Raw genomic sequence first — 18,406 nt, 5'->3', positions numbered from 1 at the left:
TTTCTCCCCATTTTCGACCAACCAGACTTGAGAATTGGGTCTTCATCAAAACATGAAGTTTTTAAAGCACTGAATCAGCTCTCCAAATCTTCAAACAGATCATCATTCGGAGTTCGGGGTACAAAGTTATAGCAGTTTTCCCAAAATAGGTCAGCGCTGAGCAAGAGGAGCATGTTGCACATTGCACTAAGTTAGAGTGCTCGAGATCACTTTGCGAGTGCTCGAAAATCAGGCAGATTGCACTCGGAAATGGCTCAATTTCAGCCACTTGCACATTGGTTTCCTCAATGCCATCTTCCTTCTTTATGAAGTGGTTGGAGGTGTTCCTTGGAGGAGAGAGAGGGTGTTGTTGGAGCATAAAAAGCTACCCAAGGGCCGCACATTGGGGGATCTTGGATCTTTAGCAAGATAGAGGGGAGAGAAGAGAGCAAGAAGAAGAGGGTTCTTGGAGCAAAAGGAAGGGAGCTCGAAAATGGAGGAAAAGGGCAAGTTTCTTCCTTCTCCTAGCTCACTCATGGGTAACTAAACCTCATCTAGGGAGGTGATGAAGCCTCCCCTTTTGTTCATGTTCTAGATTAGGTTCTATTTTGGGGATTATAATGTATAAACTTTGGTCTTTTCATAGTTTAAGAGCTTATTACTTCTTGTAATGAATATTCATGTTTAAATGATTGATGTGAGTTATTTAGCTTGTCTTGATGATTCTTACATTAGTCTTATTGCTTTTATTTTCATAGTGACAATGAAGATATTAACTATGAATGGTTTTCAAGGCATGTTAATTTTGAAACTTGATATTCCATTGCTTAGGTACCTCCTTTGATGGACTATGCTTGATTCTTACTTTCATGTGCTTCATCATTTGATTGAATGCTTGATGGTCTTTTGCTTAAGTTAATGTATTTGATACTACACCCTAGTCTAGGTAGTCCAAATGTGTTGTCTTTTGATAGACCATTCTTGTTTTAATCTCATGAACTTTTTATTGGTTATGAAGCAACTATGTGTTGCTACATAATTCTTGATCATTGCTTATATAGCGTTTATCCCCAATTTAGTCTTGATTTAGCATGTATTTAGGGCGTAGGTGGATTCACTTCTCTAGTTTCCCCATTTATTTCTAACTCTCATTTACTAGCACTACTATTTTATGCATTCTAAGTTCTAAGTTTAAGTGACAAACAACCAAAACCCTCTATAAACCCCTTATCATTCTAAGAACAAGTCTAGACACTTAGGTTGCCATAGACTAGCGCAGTCCCAGTGGTTCGACTTACCCGACCAATAGCCCTATTTTACAATGATTCGTGCTATTGCGAAGGTTGATGTTAGTTGATCGACCGATCATATTGCGTTTCTGTTTTGATTTTGCTTAGTATCCTTGTATATACTTGCATATGTATATATGTTTCATGACCAATTACTTTATTTGTTCATTCTTTTTTTTTTTTTTTTTTTTTTTTTATTTATCATTCTGTACTATGCTTGGGGTTGTATGACCTTGGTTGTCGGGATTGTGTGTGTGTGCTTGATTCGATGTCTTGATTCCTAGGCATGGCCGTGTAGTACGTCAGCTTTAGAATGACGTGGAGGATTTTGGATGCATTGTCTTGTTAGGAGTCGTTGTGACTAGGGTGGGGGTGATGTTGTTTGATTTTATAAAGTCCGATCCATTAGCTTGAGGGCATAGACTTGTCAAGCTTTAGATTCGTGATTGGTGTGGTTGACAACGGTGTTTTGAGACTTGGCATTGTCAGTTTTTCCAGTATTGAGGATTTAAGGCCTTAAGCGTAGCGATGCCTATGACATTATTGTCAGAGTTTTGGGATTGGCTAGAATGGTCCAGCCGGACATCTTTGGACCATTTCTCGACTCTCACAAAATGCCTAGTTTCCGTGGTGCTATTGGTAATGATCAGTTGGTATTGATGTCATTTGTATCGATAGGTTTCACGGGTAAGCTTGTTGGGGGCAGGTGACGAATTAGGGCTTCATAATGTCATGCTGTCGTACAGGTTTTGTGTGGGCGAGTGCTAGTTTCCGTCGATGCTACCTTGCATTATCTAGCTAGTAATGTAAGTGTAGGCGGGCACTTGATGTTGTCGATGCTACCACACCTTGGGTATGTTATGGGCGGGTTCTAGTCAGTATTCATGCTGCCATGTTGCTTCTGGTTGTGTTCCTTATTTAGTTACGTAGTTGCCTTGATCTCCTTTGGGTGGTTGACATTGGGTTAGTATGTTAATTTGTTGGAGAGGTGTCTCACTAGTTGCGGTTTCGTGTCTCTTCGTTGATCTTAAAACCTTAGGAATTATCCTTAGGTACCTTACGATCTGTTCCTTGGTGTGACCTTGTGTACGGTCCTTCTTCGGTTCTTCAGGGAATGTTCCTGATTTCGGAGACGAAATCTCTTTAAGGAAGGTAGGTTGTAATGACCCGGTCATTTCCTCCCTTTTCTTTTTCCTCAGAATTTCATGGATGAATTTTTTTCGTTGAAATTTCTTTTCTGAGTTCAGTTTCTCATCTAATAGTGTCATCTCGAGTGCTCAAAAATGGTTTCTAAGGCTCTTTTGTTCGGATTGATAACTTCCTTTGAGGACCGAGTCATTTCCACATTTTTCTTTTTTCAACACTATTAATTTTTCGTCATTTTCCCTGTTTCCTCCTTTTCCCTATTTTGTCTTTTCCTCATTTGTCACTTTGTTTGCAAAACCTCATTCTTTCTGTTCGGAGTTAGTTTTTGACTTCACATATCTTTATTCTAAGTGGTTTCCACGAAATGCGTATCTTTACTTTTGTAGAAAGATACTCTGGTTGCTCCCGGTGTCCATAGGGGCATGGATGCACAGTTTTTTAGAATCTTTTTCTTTTCTTGGGGTGTTTTTCATAAATATATTTTGAAGATATTTTATTTTAGGGGTATCCAAGAAAATATTTTTTGGCAGATATTTTTATTCTAGGGCAGTTTTGCAATTAACCATTCTTGTAGGGGCCATTGTGCAATTAACGAAAGTTATTGCAAAATAGCTTGTTTTGAGCCTGGATTCTCATACGGGATTCATTTTCATATTTCATCTAGTCGTGTACTCATAGAATTTTCTTCTAGTCATTTTTCTCTAGTTTCAGGGTTTCTAGACCAAGTTGCCGCCGAACTTGTTTGGGGCATATCTCTCTGCTCGGGACTCAGTTTTTGATACCGTTTCTTCCGTTGTTCATATTTTCTCATTTTGAATCTTTTTTACTCATAGAGTTTCACTGTTTGAGTGCGTCTGCTCAAATTCCACTTTTCCAGACCTGGCGGGGCCCTTTTAGGGCACTTTTAGGGTTTTTCTATAAATATGGTGACTTAAGAAGAGAAATCAAAATTTTCTCTTCTTCTTCCTCTCTTGGCTGGCAGCCATGGAAGACCATGGGGATACCACCTTCTCTCTCCTCCTTTGAACCACTTTTCCTTGATGAAAAGTCTTCGGCCTTAATGTTTAATGGTCGCCTTAACGACGCGCATCTTTCCCCCTTATTAGAACCCATTTCTAATCATTTTTTGAGTCCAGGTTTGAAGTCAAGTTGTGATTTTCATGGGACTTCCTTAGGATTCATGTTCATCTCGTTGTCCCCGACAAAACCTAGGAGTTTCGTTGGATTTGGAGCGGTTTCAATTCGGAGGGGATTTGAGATTTCATCTCAAAATGAGGTAAAGGATGTCTTAGGGTTATATTAATGTTGTATTGATTGTTATATGATCATATACAACTTGTAAGCATGCCTTTTTTCAAGTTTTAGAATTTAATTTAATTATTTTCTATGATTAAGATATAATTCACATGGATGTATGTTGCTTAGAATTAAATTGTGGCATGCTAGTAATTTGGGCCTTGGTATACTTGTTGACATATATTAAATTGGGGGCATTTGAATGAGAATTGCAAAATTTATTTAATATTTATCTTTTGTGAAAGATTAATTTACATAGTTGTATCAAGTATGAAATCAACTTGTAATGTGATATTAAAGTAGGCCTTGGTGAGTTCTTTAACATATATTAAATTGTGGACATTTGGATATGTTTGAAATCTAGAGACTCTTCATGTTAGGTTGATAATCTCTTGAAATGTAATATGTTTAATTACCTTGTGAGAATGCTACTAACTTGTTGTAGAATTAGTACTTGACATCTCTAAGGATTATAATTTGACTTAGCATGATATGTGGTATCATTGTCTTGAATGACTTGTTTAAATACTAATTCTCACGGCCCTTGTGTAATCTTTTAGCCAAGGATGTTCCGTTCAATTTTGATGACACTTGCATGGACGCTTTCATCAAACTTCGCACTCTCCTCTCATCCGCCCCAATCACGAAACCCCCTAATTGGTCTCTTCCCTTTGAGATCATGTGTGATGCATCCGACTATGTATTAGGGGTGGTTTTGGGCCAACGTGTGGATAAACTTCCGCATGTCATTTATTATGCTAGCAAAACTCTCTGCGATGCCCAATTGAACTACACCACCACTGAAAAAGAATTGCTAGCTGTGGTGTACACCTTGGATAAATTTCGCTCTTATCTTCTTGGCTCCAAGGTCATCATCTTTTCGGATCATACCGCTCTTAGGCATTGGTTAGCGAAAAAAGAGACAAAACCCCGTTTAATTCGATGGATCCTCTTACTTCAAGAGTTTGACATTGAAATCTGGGACAAAAAAGGGACCGACAATGTTGTCGCCGATCATCTTTCTCGCTTACTTATTGAGAAATCTTCAGAATTCGCAGCCATCCGTGATTCCTTTCCGGATGAGCAACTTCTTCAAGTTTCACATTCTACTCTTCCATGGTTTGTGGATATTGTCAATTATCTTGCGGTTGGCAAAATTCTAGCTCATTGGTCCAAACAAGAGAGGGACCGGTTTTTCTCCCAAGTCAAGCATTTCGTTTGGGAAGATCCGGAACTATTCAAGTATTGCTCGGACCAAATCATCCGGCGATGCATTCTTGAAACCGAGGCCACAAGCATTCTAAATTTTTGCCATACTCTTGCTTGTGGAGGCCATTTTAGTGCCAAAAAGACCGCTAACAAAGTTCTTCAAAGCGGATTCTTTTGGCCTACCTTGTTTCGAGATGCATACAATTTTTGCAAATTGTATGAACGATGTCAAAAACTTGGATCGATGTCCCGAAGAGACATGATGCCCCTCACCAACATTTTAATTGTTGAAATTTTTGATGTGTGGGGGATTGACTTCATGGGACCATTTCCATCTTCTTATGGCTATGAGTACATCCTTGTAGTGGTGGATTATGTGTCTAAATGGGTTGAAGCCGAGGCTACCAAAACCGATGATCATAAAGTCGTGATCCATTTCATTCAGTCTCACATCTTTAGTCGTTTTGGTACGCCCCGAGCAATCATTAGTGATGGCGGATCTCATTTCCAAAATCGTTATCTAAAATCCGTCCTTGCTAAGTATTCTGTCATTCATAAGGTTGCTACACCTTACCACCCTCAAACGAGTGGTCAAGTAGAGATTTCTAACCGGGAGATTAAGCACATTTTGGAAAAAACGGTTAGACCGGACCGTAAAGATTGGTCATTAAGGCTAAACGATGCGCTTTGGGCTTACCGGACAGCTTATAAGACACCCATTGGCATGTCACCATATCGATTTGTCTTTGGCAAAGCTGTCATCTCCCAGTAGAATTAGAGCACCGTGCTTATTGGGCCATAAAAAGGTTCAATTTTGATCTCAAACAAGCCGGCTCTAATCGGGCGTTGCAATTAAATGAACTTGAGGAATTGCGTAATGACGCGTATGAAAGTGCAAAAATCTACAAGGCAAAGACTAAAGCTTTCCATAACAAACACATCGTCAAGAAGTCTTTTGCCCCCGGACAAAAGGTTTGGCTTTTCAATTCCCGCTTGAAACTCTTTCCCGGTAAACTCCGATCAAGATGGGATGGTCCATACATTGTCACTACCATCTTTCCTCATGGAGCAATCGAACTTCGTGATCCTGCAAGTGGATCACTCTTCAAGGTAAATGGTCAACGGCTTAAGCCTTGCATTGACGGCACAATCCTAACCCGAAAAGTTGAGGAAGTCCTCTTGACGGATCCAATTTATGAGGATTAGTGCCTGCTCTAGCTTTGTCTAGCTATCGACATTAAATTTAACAACTCAAGGGAAGCAATTCTTTCAATTTCCAAGCTTCCTTCTCTTTGAAATTGCTCGTGCCTTGCAAATTTTCTGGGAAACGGTTTAGAAAAGCCAAAAATTTGATTTTTCTTAGACCTTCTCAACTCTAATTTTCATTCCCGGAAGTCTCCATCGCTTTCTAGCAATTTCATTAGATTTTTCAAATGCGACTCATGTGCATATTTTCTCATTTTTAATGAAAATTTTGAAAATTTTCTCAAAATTCTTCATGTATTTAAGATGATTAAAAAGTTGAAAAATTGCAAGGTTTCAAAACAAAACTTTCAAAATTTCCCATGCATTGGAATGGAATGAATTTGCAAGTTTAAAATTTTCTCCAGAAATTTCATTCATGCATTGTGTGATGTTGCAAAGGTTTGAAAATTTTCTTACATCCACCCATGCTTTATGTGATGTTCTGAAAGTTGGCAATTTTTCCATGCATTAGAAAATTGCAAAAAGTTTCAAAAGTCTTAAATTCTTTCATGCATTAGAGAGTAGTTGCAAGATTTAAAAAAAATTAATAATAAATAAATAAATAAATAATCAATAATCAAATCTATATATATATATACATATTTTTATCATAATCATAATCATAATGCATGCAGCTTTGATGCCAACATGATGCACAGTTTATTCATGCATGCAAAGGAACTTGCATTGTATTAAGTTCAGGTTCAACAACTTGCATTGCATGAAATGGTCAAGAAATGTTAGAGTTCAGGTTCACATGTTGCATTAAGGCATCATTGCATTGCATTCATGCATTGCTTTAATCCTTGTGCAAGCTTTGAGTGCTCCAGTTTTCCTCCCAAGCTTCATTCATCCGAACTCCTCCTACCCAACACTCAAGCCCACTGCATGCAGAGCTTGATCGATCTTCAAATGCCCTCATATAGCTTGCACTCAAATGCACTCATCAGTTGAGCTCACTATCCAGGCTTCAAGCACTCGAAGTTGAACTTCGAGTGCTCGAACTTCTCTCACCCAAAGACCCCAACTCTTTGCCTTACTCTCGAGCAATCCCAACCCCATTCCGAGTGCCCAAGCTTCTTAACCCAACTCACTGCCCAGATTTCGAGCACTCGAAGACCAAGCTTCGAGTGCTCGAACTCCATCTCAACATACAAACCAAACCAACCCCAACTTCTCTCTCATCAACCCACCATACAACCCACCACCTTCCCAAACCATCATTCCTTCAACCTGCAAACCACCAACTCCCACGCCCTGCATGCATGCATGCATGTAAGCCCCATGCATGCATGCACCTCCATCTTCTTCTTTCTCTCACCACACAACCAATCTTCCCTCTCCTCCACAAACCCACCATCACCTTCATTCACCCCATGCCCACCATGCTTTCACCACCCTCACCATGCACACCACTACACAACACTCCACCCTCGGCACACCACCATGCACCCACAACTAACCAAACCAACCTTATCCATGCAAGCTCACACTCGGCAACTCATCCATCTCTTCCAAACCCACCACCTCACAACCATCTCATCAACCACTCAACTCAACCCCCATCAACATCCCTCTCTATCATCCCTCAACCCCATCAACCATCTCGGTTATCTCTCTCACTAGCCAACTCCAACACCATACCACCCTCATTTCCCTCCTCATATATGCACCAACCTTCACTTCCCTCTCATCCCACCATGCAACCCCACACCCTGCATGCACCTTCAATCCTCAACCTTCTCTCTCTCTCTTATCACTCTCGGCCACCTCAACTCCAACCCACCAACCTCTCACCATGCATGCCCTCAAGCACACCTCCATGCATGCACACCATGCAAGCCACCACCATCCCTCATCAACTCTCTCTCATTCCACAACCCACCATCACCAATCTACACCTCTCCAACCTTTCCCTCACTCATTGCCAAGACTTCGAGCACTCGAAGTCCCATTTCGAGTGCTCGAAGTGTGGAGCACAATACACCATCCTCACACCCGAGCCCACTGCCCCAATTTCGAGCACTCGAAGACACCCTTCGAGTGCTCAAACCAAGCTTCCCTCTCTCTTTTAAAACTAAGCCTCTCTCACTTACCCCTCTCGGCTCCAACACACCCATCTCACACCCTTCCCTCATCTTCTTCATCCCTCCATCAACCCACTCTCAATGCAACCTATAAACCATGCACCATGAAGCAACCTATAAACCCATAAACCCATGCACACCCATGCATGCCCTCAACCTCTTCCTGCCTTCCTTCTTGCTCTCGGATACACTAAAATTCAGGTCTGTGTCCTCATCATTTGTTTTTCTTTTCCTTTGTTCATTCATGGTGTTTTACAAGGAGCATGGGCTTGTAATGTTGGAGTTTGGTTCTGTGTTGCTTGTTGTTGATGTTGCTCTATGCTAGAGCCTTATTTGTGCACAAAATTTTTGGGCTTCATCATCCACCCCACTCATTTTCACCTTCTCCTTTTTGTGGTGCACGCCAGGTGTTCGCTGAAATTCCTCAACCAAGTCCACCTCTCTAAATGTCTCATGCCGGTCCTTCTCGCCCTCTTAGACCCTCTACGGGTGCCCGTGCTGTCAATCATGAGCGACCACGTGATCCTTGGGATCGCAAACAACTCAACTACGAGCTTTCTTTTCCGCTCACGGATGCCTTTGATATTCTACCCACAACTTCGTGGGCTGTAGCTGAATTGACTAACAGGCGTCTGCAGCACATTTGCGCCCCCCTTGCCAGGGTTACCTACCCCCGTGTAGTGCGTCTCTTCTACCAGAATCTCCAATGCCCTGAAGAGCCACCCATTTCTCTCACTGCATCCATTGATGGCACCACCTATGCTTTCACTATGACTGACATCATTCAGGTTTCTGGTTGCCCCATTGAGTGCCCTGATAACATTGTCAATCGTGAGAATCTCCCTTTATATGAGGAGCTGGATACATTAACTGTGGAGCAGATTGCCGCTGCCATTTGCAATGTTGACAATCCTAATAGGCCCCGATCTTTTATCCGCAAAACCAATCTTCTGGAACGCCTCTGGTTCATTGACACTGTCTTTAAGCACAATGTCTGCCCTTTGGTGCATAGCACCGAGCGTAGGGGCCTCCTTTTGCAAGCCTTATATGCCATGGACCAAGGCCAATGGTTCGCCATCCCAGAGCTCATTTGGACCACATTTATGAAGTTTTGGCATGACGCTCATAATGCACGGGTTCCGCGAGTTGAAAATCGGAAATTGCCTTTGCCGTTTTTCATCACTCGGCTCCTTCAGCACAAGGGTTTCGTTGTTCCTCCCCATGAACCAAAAGGCGAAAAGATTAAAATTTTTACCAAGCGCCGGTGGATCAATGTTCTTAGCCATTCTAGTACCCCTCAGCCTGCTGCCCCACTGTTCATCCAAGCTCCACCTCCTCCTCCTTCTGAGGATGCTTCCACCGTAGTAGCCGCTGTAAGGGTAGAGCCTCCGGTCGACTCTCACCAGGACCAGGCTTTCATCTGGGCTAGCATTGCCGGTATTCATGAGCGGCTGGATCGTTTTGAGAATTCTTTGTCCGCGTACACTCGGACTCTGTGTAAGACTTCTTCACGTGCCGAAGAAGATCGTCGTCTTGCTGCTGAAGATCGCCGTGTTGCAGCTAAGGAACGTCGTTTGGCTTCCGCTGAACGGCGTAAGACTCAATCTCTCCTCCATTCCATCCTCGCCCGTTTACCCTCTGGATCGTAGCTTGTTGCGAGTGTTGGACCTTATCTTTTTGTTTCATATGTAACTATTTCTCTTGTATCTTTTGTTTTCCTTTTGAACTGTAAGAATTTGCTATGTATAGGTTGCTCTAGTAGATATGATCCATGTACAGCTCTTTTTGTAATCATGTAAACTCTTTTTGAAATGCAAATTCTTTCTTTTCTGTTAACTTTAGGTACATTCTTTTTCTGTATTTATGCTTGTGCTATTAATGCTGTTTGTGGTTATTTCTTTTTGTTCTTCATGATGCTCTCCAGGTTGCGCAGTCCAATTCAAGTTTGGGGGTTTTTGTTTCACCATGCTGTTTCCTCCCCCTGGGTATTTTTGTTCCTTTTTATACTCTGTCATTTTTCTCTAACTTACATCCATGTCCCACATTGAGGACAATGTGACATTCAAGTTTGGGGGTGCAATAGGACATTTTTGGTTTCACATTTTGACATTTTTGGTTTCACATTTTTGCTAAGTAATGACAGTGTAACTTGGAACTTGTCGGAGACAAAGCATATGTTTAATACCTTGTGTATAGAAGCAATTGAGAAATTTTTGAAAATAAAGAAATTTGAATTTGAAATGATCATGCAAATACAATGTAATTTGTATAAATGCCCCAATTAGATTCTTGCTGGATTTACACTCTTATAAGCTTCACAATGCACAGATGCACATTGGAAACTTAACTGTGAGGCATGCAACTTGATCAACCTTGACCTTGGCCTAGTTAATCTGATTTGATGAACCTGATAGATGAATATCTTTGGCATGATTCAACCAAAAAAAAAAAAAAAAAAATATGAGAAAGAAAGAAAATAATGACCAATTGAAGTTCGTAGCCTTTCCAACTCAAGCTATTAAGCCCTATGGAGTGTCTCTACAGTTAACACCCTAAAGCCATCTGGTTTGGGAGTTGTTGGCCTAACGCTTGCTACATGGGTTGGTTAGAAAGCTTAAAGGACTTAAACATTGCACGGTCATTCAAAACAATTTGTAATAAACATGGTTCGCTAGAGTTCGTAGCCTTTCCAACTTGAGCTATTAAGCTCTTTGGAGTGTCTCTACACTTAACACCTTAAAGCCATCTGGTTTGGGAGTTGTTGGCCTAACGCTTGCTACATGGGTTGGTTAGAAAGCTTAAGGGACTTTAGCATTGCACAACCATTTGTATGTTTCGCTAATGAGTTACAATAAATTGTCAACAGGCAACAACAGTTGCCTTGAAAATAAAATCATGCCTTAGGGACTTCATGTAAAGGGGAATTCATTGATTTGAAAACTTGTGCCTTGAAATTGGAAAAGAAAGTAAAAGCCGCATGTTGAGAATTCAATTCACTTTCACTGGAGTTTGAGTTATTTCCATTTAAGAGATGACAATTGAATTATTTATATAGACTATGATGTTAATGCATGCATGTTGAAATGGTTTTTGCCAATTTTTGTATCAATGCTTCATATATGCAAGGTAGTCTTCCCAATGATCCCGTCTCCAGCTCTTTATCTGTTTCAAGTTGTATTTGAGCTATTTTTATGTTTATTTTTGCCATGGTGGATATTTTTGTAATAGCATTCCCATGTTCTTCATTCCATTGAGCTTTGCATTTTGGTTTTGCTAAGGGACTAGCAAAATGTAAGTTTGGGAGTGTGATAAGCGCTGAATACTGTATATTCAAGCGCCCTAGATTACATTAACAAAGTCCATTAATTGATTATTTTATGTAGATTAACTCCATTTGCATGTTTTTGTGCATTTTCAGGTTAAAGTGCAAAAAGGAAGCAAAAATGATGCCTTGTGGAATTTTGAACAAAAAGGGTGCCAATTCTGAATTTCTGGCAGCAGTAGAACCTGAATTTTGTCGCCATTTTCGACCTATAAAACTCAAGAACTGGACTTCCATCATAACATGAAAGATTTAGATCTCTGAATCAGATTTCTAAATCTTCAAGCGGTTTGCCATTCGGAGTTCGGAGCAGAGAGTTATGATCTTCTTAACACAGGTGCGCAGAACTGCCTGGCAGCACTGAAGTACTACCTTTCTCCCCATTTTCGACCAACCAGACTTGGGAATTGGGTCTTCATCAAAACATGAAAATTTTAAACCGCTGAATCAGCTCTCCAAATCTTCAAACAGATCATCATTCGGAGTTCGGGGCACAAAGTTATAGCAGTTTTACCAAAGTAGGTCAGTGCTGAGCAAGACACTAATTTAGAGTGCTCGAGACCACTCTTCGAGTGCTCGAAAATCAGGCAGATTGCACTCGGAAATGGCTCAATTTCAGCCACTTGCACATTGGTTTCCTCAATGCCATCTTCCTTCTTTATGAAGTGGTTGGAGGTGTTCCTTGGAGGAGAGAGAGCCTTGACTTGAGCTTAATAAGAGAGAGGAAGGACCACACAAAAGGATTATCCTTGAATTTTTGCAAGATAGAGGAGAGAGAAGAGAGCAAGAAAGGTGTGTTCTTGGAGCTAGAAGAGGGGAGCTCGAAAATGGAGGTCAAGGCTTTGCTTCCTCCTTCCTCTAGTGCATCAATGGGTAACTAAACCTCCATCTAGGGAGGTGATGAAGCTCTACCTTGTAAGCATGTCTAGTTTTTGTTTTTATTTTGGGGAATGAAATGTATATTTGGCTAGTTCCATGGTCTAGAGCATGTTACAAATTGTAATGAAGATTTTGAATGTTTGAATGACTATGTTGATTTATATACTCTTGTCTTAGATTATTTAATCTCATAGTTGTATGGCTTATAGTTTCATAGTGACAATGGAACTAAGATTATGGAACGGTTTTAATGGCATGGTTTTGAGTAGTTTGTTAATCTATAGCTTAAGAATTTCTTTTGATGGTTAATCTTGTGACTTGATATCATGTGCTTCCACCAATTGATTAATTGTTTGACAATCTCTAGCTTAGTGAGCATGTCTAGGGTTGCATCTTAGTTTAGGTAACTCAACCATGTGAAGCTTTGATAGGTTGTTCTTACTCTTTAATTAATTGAATTTCTTGAAGATATTATAGTAGTCATGTATTATTATATATCAAGGTCATTTCTACATTAATTCCCCAAATCAATCATATAATTAGCTTGTGTAGAGGTTTGGAGTGGATTCACTTCTCTAGACTTCCTTCTCTAAATCTTCTCTTTTAATCTCCTTCAATTTATTATTTTATGCATTCTGAATTTGTAGTTTAGTGACAAACAAAACAAACCCTCTATGAACAACCCTTATCACTCTAAAATGACTCTAGACACTTAGGTTGCCATAGATTAGCGCAGTCCCAGTGGTTCGACTTACCCGACCAATAGCCCTATTTTACAATGATTCGTGCTATTGCAAAGGTTGATGTATAGTTGATCAACCGATCAGTTGTGCCTTGGGAGACCATTGTCTTGTTTCTTGCTTTCGCATCTGGATCCGTTATTTGGTCAATCTTCGGTTCATCACTAACCCAACGGGTTGAATAAAAACCCGGGTCATTACAACGACGGGGTAGAGGCACATGTAGTGGTAAAGGGTCATAACAGAGGCTGGCTACAGCGCAGTCGGGTTTTAGACCACCACCACCACCACAGCTAGCTAAGAGGAATAGTTAAGGTTATCAGGGTTCACGACCAGTTAGGAGGAATACTCATACTATGATTGCACAACAGTCAGGTATTCAAGTTGGCATTCTACAGGCATAAGCACCTTAAGGTTGTATCTATGCCGTTGTTCCAACTGACGCATCTTCTGGACCATTAGTAGTGCGAGGTATATTCCCAGTGTTTGGATCTCGAGCTTGTGTGTTGTTTGATTCTGGTGCATCCCACTCTTTCATCTTATCTTCATTTGCACTTACATCAGTTCTAAAGGTTAGTTACCTAGATCGGGCATTATGTGTTGATATGCCTGTTAGAGTTTCGTTGTCATTGGGTAGAGTTGTGACGCATTGCACCATTATGATAGTAGGACAGACACTTGTGTTTGACTTTATCCTTCTTGAGATGACTAACTTTGATGTCATTCTCGGGATAGACTGGTTAACTTCTTTTCATGCCACGATTGATTGCTTTCGAGGTAGAGTCACGGTTTGTACTCCCGAGGGAGATTGCTTCGTTTTTGTGGGAGATTGGAGCGATTCTGACACTTCGACATTATACGGGATTCATGGGCGAGATCATTGTGATTACTTCTTGGATAGTCTTTTAGCTGAAGAGAGGATATTGTGGTGGAGATTTATCTAGTAGTTGTTTGTGACTTTTTAAATGTTTTTCTGGAGGATTTGACAAAATTACCTCCTAGAAGAGAGGTTGAGTTTTCCATTGATTTGATACCTAGTACTACACTAATTTCTATTGCACCATATCATATGGCACCGGTAGAATTGGAAGAGTCAAAAAAACAGCTTGACAACATGAAAATGAAATGTTTCATCTGACCAAGTGTTTCACCATGGGGAGCACCGATTTTGTTTGCTAAGAAGAATGATGGTTCTTTGAGGCTGTGTATTGATTATCGGCAGTTGAATCATGCCACCATCAAGAACAAGTATCCTTTACCAAGGATATATGATTTGTTTGATCAATTGAGAGGAGCTTACTATTTTTCGAACATTGACTTGAGTTCAGACTATTATCAGTTACGGGTTAAGGAAGAAGATATCCTAAAGACGGCATTCCATACACGGTATGGACACTATGAGTTACTTGTTATGCCTTTCGGTTTAACTAATGCACCGAGGACATTCATAGACTTAATAAACCATGTCTTCCATGATTATCTAGATCAGTTTGTGGTAGTGTTCGTGGATGACATCCTCGTGTATTCACTATCTCGGGAGGACCACGAGATTTATTTAGGGTCGGTTGTGCAAATTTTGAGGGAGCACTACTTGTATGCCAAATATGAGAAGTGTGAATTTTGGCTACAAGAGGTGAAGTTTTTAGGGCATATTCTCTTGGCAGGTAGTGTATCAGTTGATCCTTTGAAAATAGAAGCGGTTTTGAATTGGGAGCATCCAAAGAATGTGTTTGAGATTCGGAGCTTTCTTGTTTTGGCGGGTTATTATCGGAGATTTATGAAGCATTTTTCCCGCTTAGCAGCTCCTCTGACTCGATTGACTCAAAAAGGAATTAAGTTTGTATGGAATGAAGCTTGTGAGTTATCTTTTGTAATACCCCCAGTTTTCAAAAGAATATAAAAGGGATGTAACTATTTATTTTATTGTATCTTAGGTGCTTACGTACCTATGTGCTTTTGTGGCTTCAACTTATATGCTTATTTATTTTAGTTGCATATGTGATTTATTTGATTATTTGGGTGTTAAATGATGTGTGGTTTAATCGTAATTATTTATTAGGATTAAATAATTTAATTAGTTGATGTTTTATTTTATTTTATATTTTTTTAAAAGGATGGATTTGGATAGTAGTAATGGACCACTCACTTGGGTCATATGGACTACTTGGATAGGATGAGTAACGGGTACGGATATTTTACCTATGGATGTTGGTACATATATATATGGGTATATATGTATATTTATGGATATTATACTAATTAGTATATTAAATAATTATATTAATAAGTATATTTAGTTTATGTATATGTATATAGTATAAGTTGAATTTATATATATACATATATATATATATATATATTTACGTACCGACTATTATGTTTTGTTTTTATTTTTTTTCTTTTATTTTTCCTTATCTTATTATTAGATGCATGTTATGAATAGGATTAGAGTTTGTTATAAGCCTATATATACATATTAGGTTTGTCTGTCAAGGGTTGGAAGAAACCCTATTCACGCCATTTTTTAGAGATAGAGAGTTTGAGAGAAAAAATAAGAGAGGAAGCTAAGGTATTGGCCAAAGGTTGAAAGGCCAAACCAAGGAGGAAGGAAGAGGGTCTGCTTGTGGAATAGAACCAGAGCAGTAGGAGTCTTGATGACAATAAGAGGTCGCCGGAAAGTCTAGGACGAAGACGGTCAAAGGCTTCAAACCAAAACCTTAAGAGGCAAGTTTTACTTCTACTCTTTCCCTTAGATTCAAGTTCTGTACATGCCTAGGTTGATTCCAGGATTAACCAGAAATTAATTGGATCTTTTATGCATGATTAATTGTAAGTAGAACTCAATTTTACGTTCTCATTTGAAGTTGCTTAATCTTGAATATTCTAGCATATGAACTTGTTTAGATTTGTGTAAAAGATGGATAAGGACTCTTTATAATTAATGGGGATCATCTGAAACTTAGAACAGAAGGTTAGGAACCTAAACAGGAATGATTGGAATGATCAGAGAATGCCAGAACCGAAGAAGAAGGTGTAGAACAAGTTAAGAGCGGGCTCCAAGGAGCATGGAGCCGGCTCCCTAAGGATTTGAGTCGGCTCTCAACGGAGAGAGTCGGCTCCCTAATGGAGGGAGCTGGCTCCCTCATGGACATAGCCGGCTCCAACTTGGAGGGAGCTAGCTCCAAGCACTATAGATCCAGCTTCCACTTCCCAAAAGGGCAGAGCCTGCTTTAGTATTTTGAGAGCATGCTCTCATGCTGGGACTTCTACAGGATGGCTATTTTTTGATACTGTTGTTGGATTTTGGGGTTTCAGGATTGTTTTGGAGGATCATAGGGGGTCTTAAATAATTATAATGGATTTGTTAAAATCCCTAAAAGCATAATTTATATTCTTATGCTAATATCTTGAACAATATGGAATTTTTAATTAAATTAATATATTGTTAATTGCATGATTTATTTTGCTGAATATTACTTTAGCAATGTAAATGGATATTGGATGGCGGTAATCCTATGTTGGAATTATAATGTAATCATGTGTTATCTCTGATTTTATTATGCTAAAGGATTTAATCATTATGAAATAATAATGGAATTTGTATGCTGGTAATGGAAGATGTAATTGCTTAAATTTACCTTAGCAATTAGTATGGACATTAGATGGTTCTAATTATGGATTGATAGTATAATATGATCATGTTAATATTTGATTTTTGTTATACTTAATTCTGGAATTTATTTTCTTTCATCAATAATCGGATTGTATGGATGTAATGCACCGGTATGGGACGGTGGCATTTTAGGGACGGATTAACCAAAGAAGTTAAGTCCTACCTATTCCGTATAAGGGAATGGATTAGCTAAAAATATTAAGTCCTACTTATATTTAAGTCAGATTAACTGAATAAGTTGAATGACTGCTTGGATTTCTTATGGATGGACATGGTGGATTTATATATATATATGATTATGGTACTGTGATATGAGATTGAGTCTCAGGATCATAGTTAGAGTGCATATATCGCCTAGGATGGATAACTGGACATAGCAGACATCTGGTCCCCTGGTAGGTCTAGGTATACATGCCCACTTTATGTGCAATTTGTATGTTACCTTCTATTCAGGTTGAGACAGACCTATGGACTAGTGAACGTCCTATAGTGTGTTTTTATACATATATGGACTATTTAGCTATTGTTGAGTTATCTAGGATGTATCTGTGTATCGGGTTTTTGCTTGGATTGTAGTAGAGTAGAACTTATTTGTGGGCCAGACCCACCATCATTTTTCAGGTATTCGTTAGGAGTAGGGATTGTTCTTGCTGAGCAGGGATCGTCTACTTCATTCTTCTGGATTGTCAACATAGGAGTTTCCTTTGTGATTTCAGTATCTAGTTGTAGACCATTGATTGTTCAGTTTTGGTTTTGCAGGGGTCTACATATTATGGATTCTCGAGTTGTATAAATTGGAGGATTACTTGTATTAGAAGAATTTATTAATGGAAATTTATTATAAGGTTTTATTTATCATTTTAGTTTCTGATCAGCATTTTTGGTTAATCTTATTTTCATTTGTTGTATTCTGTGTTCGATTATTACCATTTGTTTTTTATATCCTCGGGTATTCGGGCGTGGGCCTGGCCATCCCGCATCTGAAAATCTGAGGGTATCATAGTATGTATCAGAACACTCCAGGTTCAAGTGTCCTTAGGAGTGTCATTCATTATATGACTTCCGCGTTGCATCTCTTAAAACTTAAAGCCCATATTAAGATTCGTTATACTCTTTTTATGATTCGTTAGGAGGTGCGGATGTCAATTATATTCTGTATCACAAAATGGTTGACACTGGGAAGAGGATTGGGTCCAAGGCGAAAGCGATAAAGACCCAAAGGAGTAAAGGAGTACGTTATCGATTTCTTTACCAGAAAGCAGAATTAGGAATCGAAGGTTTAGTTCCAGTTGATGCTACTTTTAAAAGTATAAGACAAGGAAGAATTTAGGTGTATTTGTTAGGTCACCGCATATAAGGGCCAACACGACTTCAGTTGATCTCAAAAAGGAGACAAGCGAAGAGTATGAGTCCGAAAAGGATCCTAAGGAGGAGATTTCAACGTATTCAAGAAAGAGGGTACTAAATCTTGAAGATGAATGATTGCACGAAGTTGATCTTATTCGCTAGTAGTATAGTGAATGATACTAGTAGAGTTGGTA

Source organism: Cornus florida, unplaced genomic scaffold (genome assembly GCF_030987335.1).
Source record: "Cornus florida cultivar Cherokee Brave unplaced genomic scaffold, ASM3098733v1 CherokeeBrave_3.0.0_Hap2_Chr07, whole genome shotgun sequence".
Classification (NCBI taxonomy): domain Eukaryota; kingdom Viridiplantae; phylum Streptophyta; class Magnoliopsida; order Cornales; family Cornaceae; genus Cornus; species Cornus florida.
Note: the sequence above shows the minus strand (reverse complement) of the source record.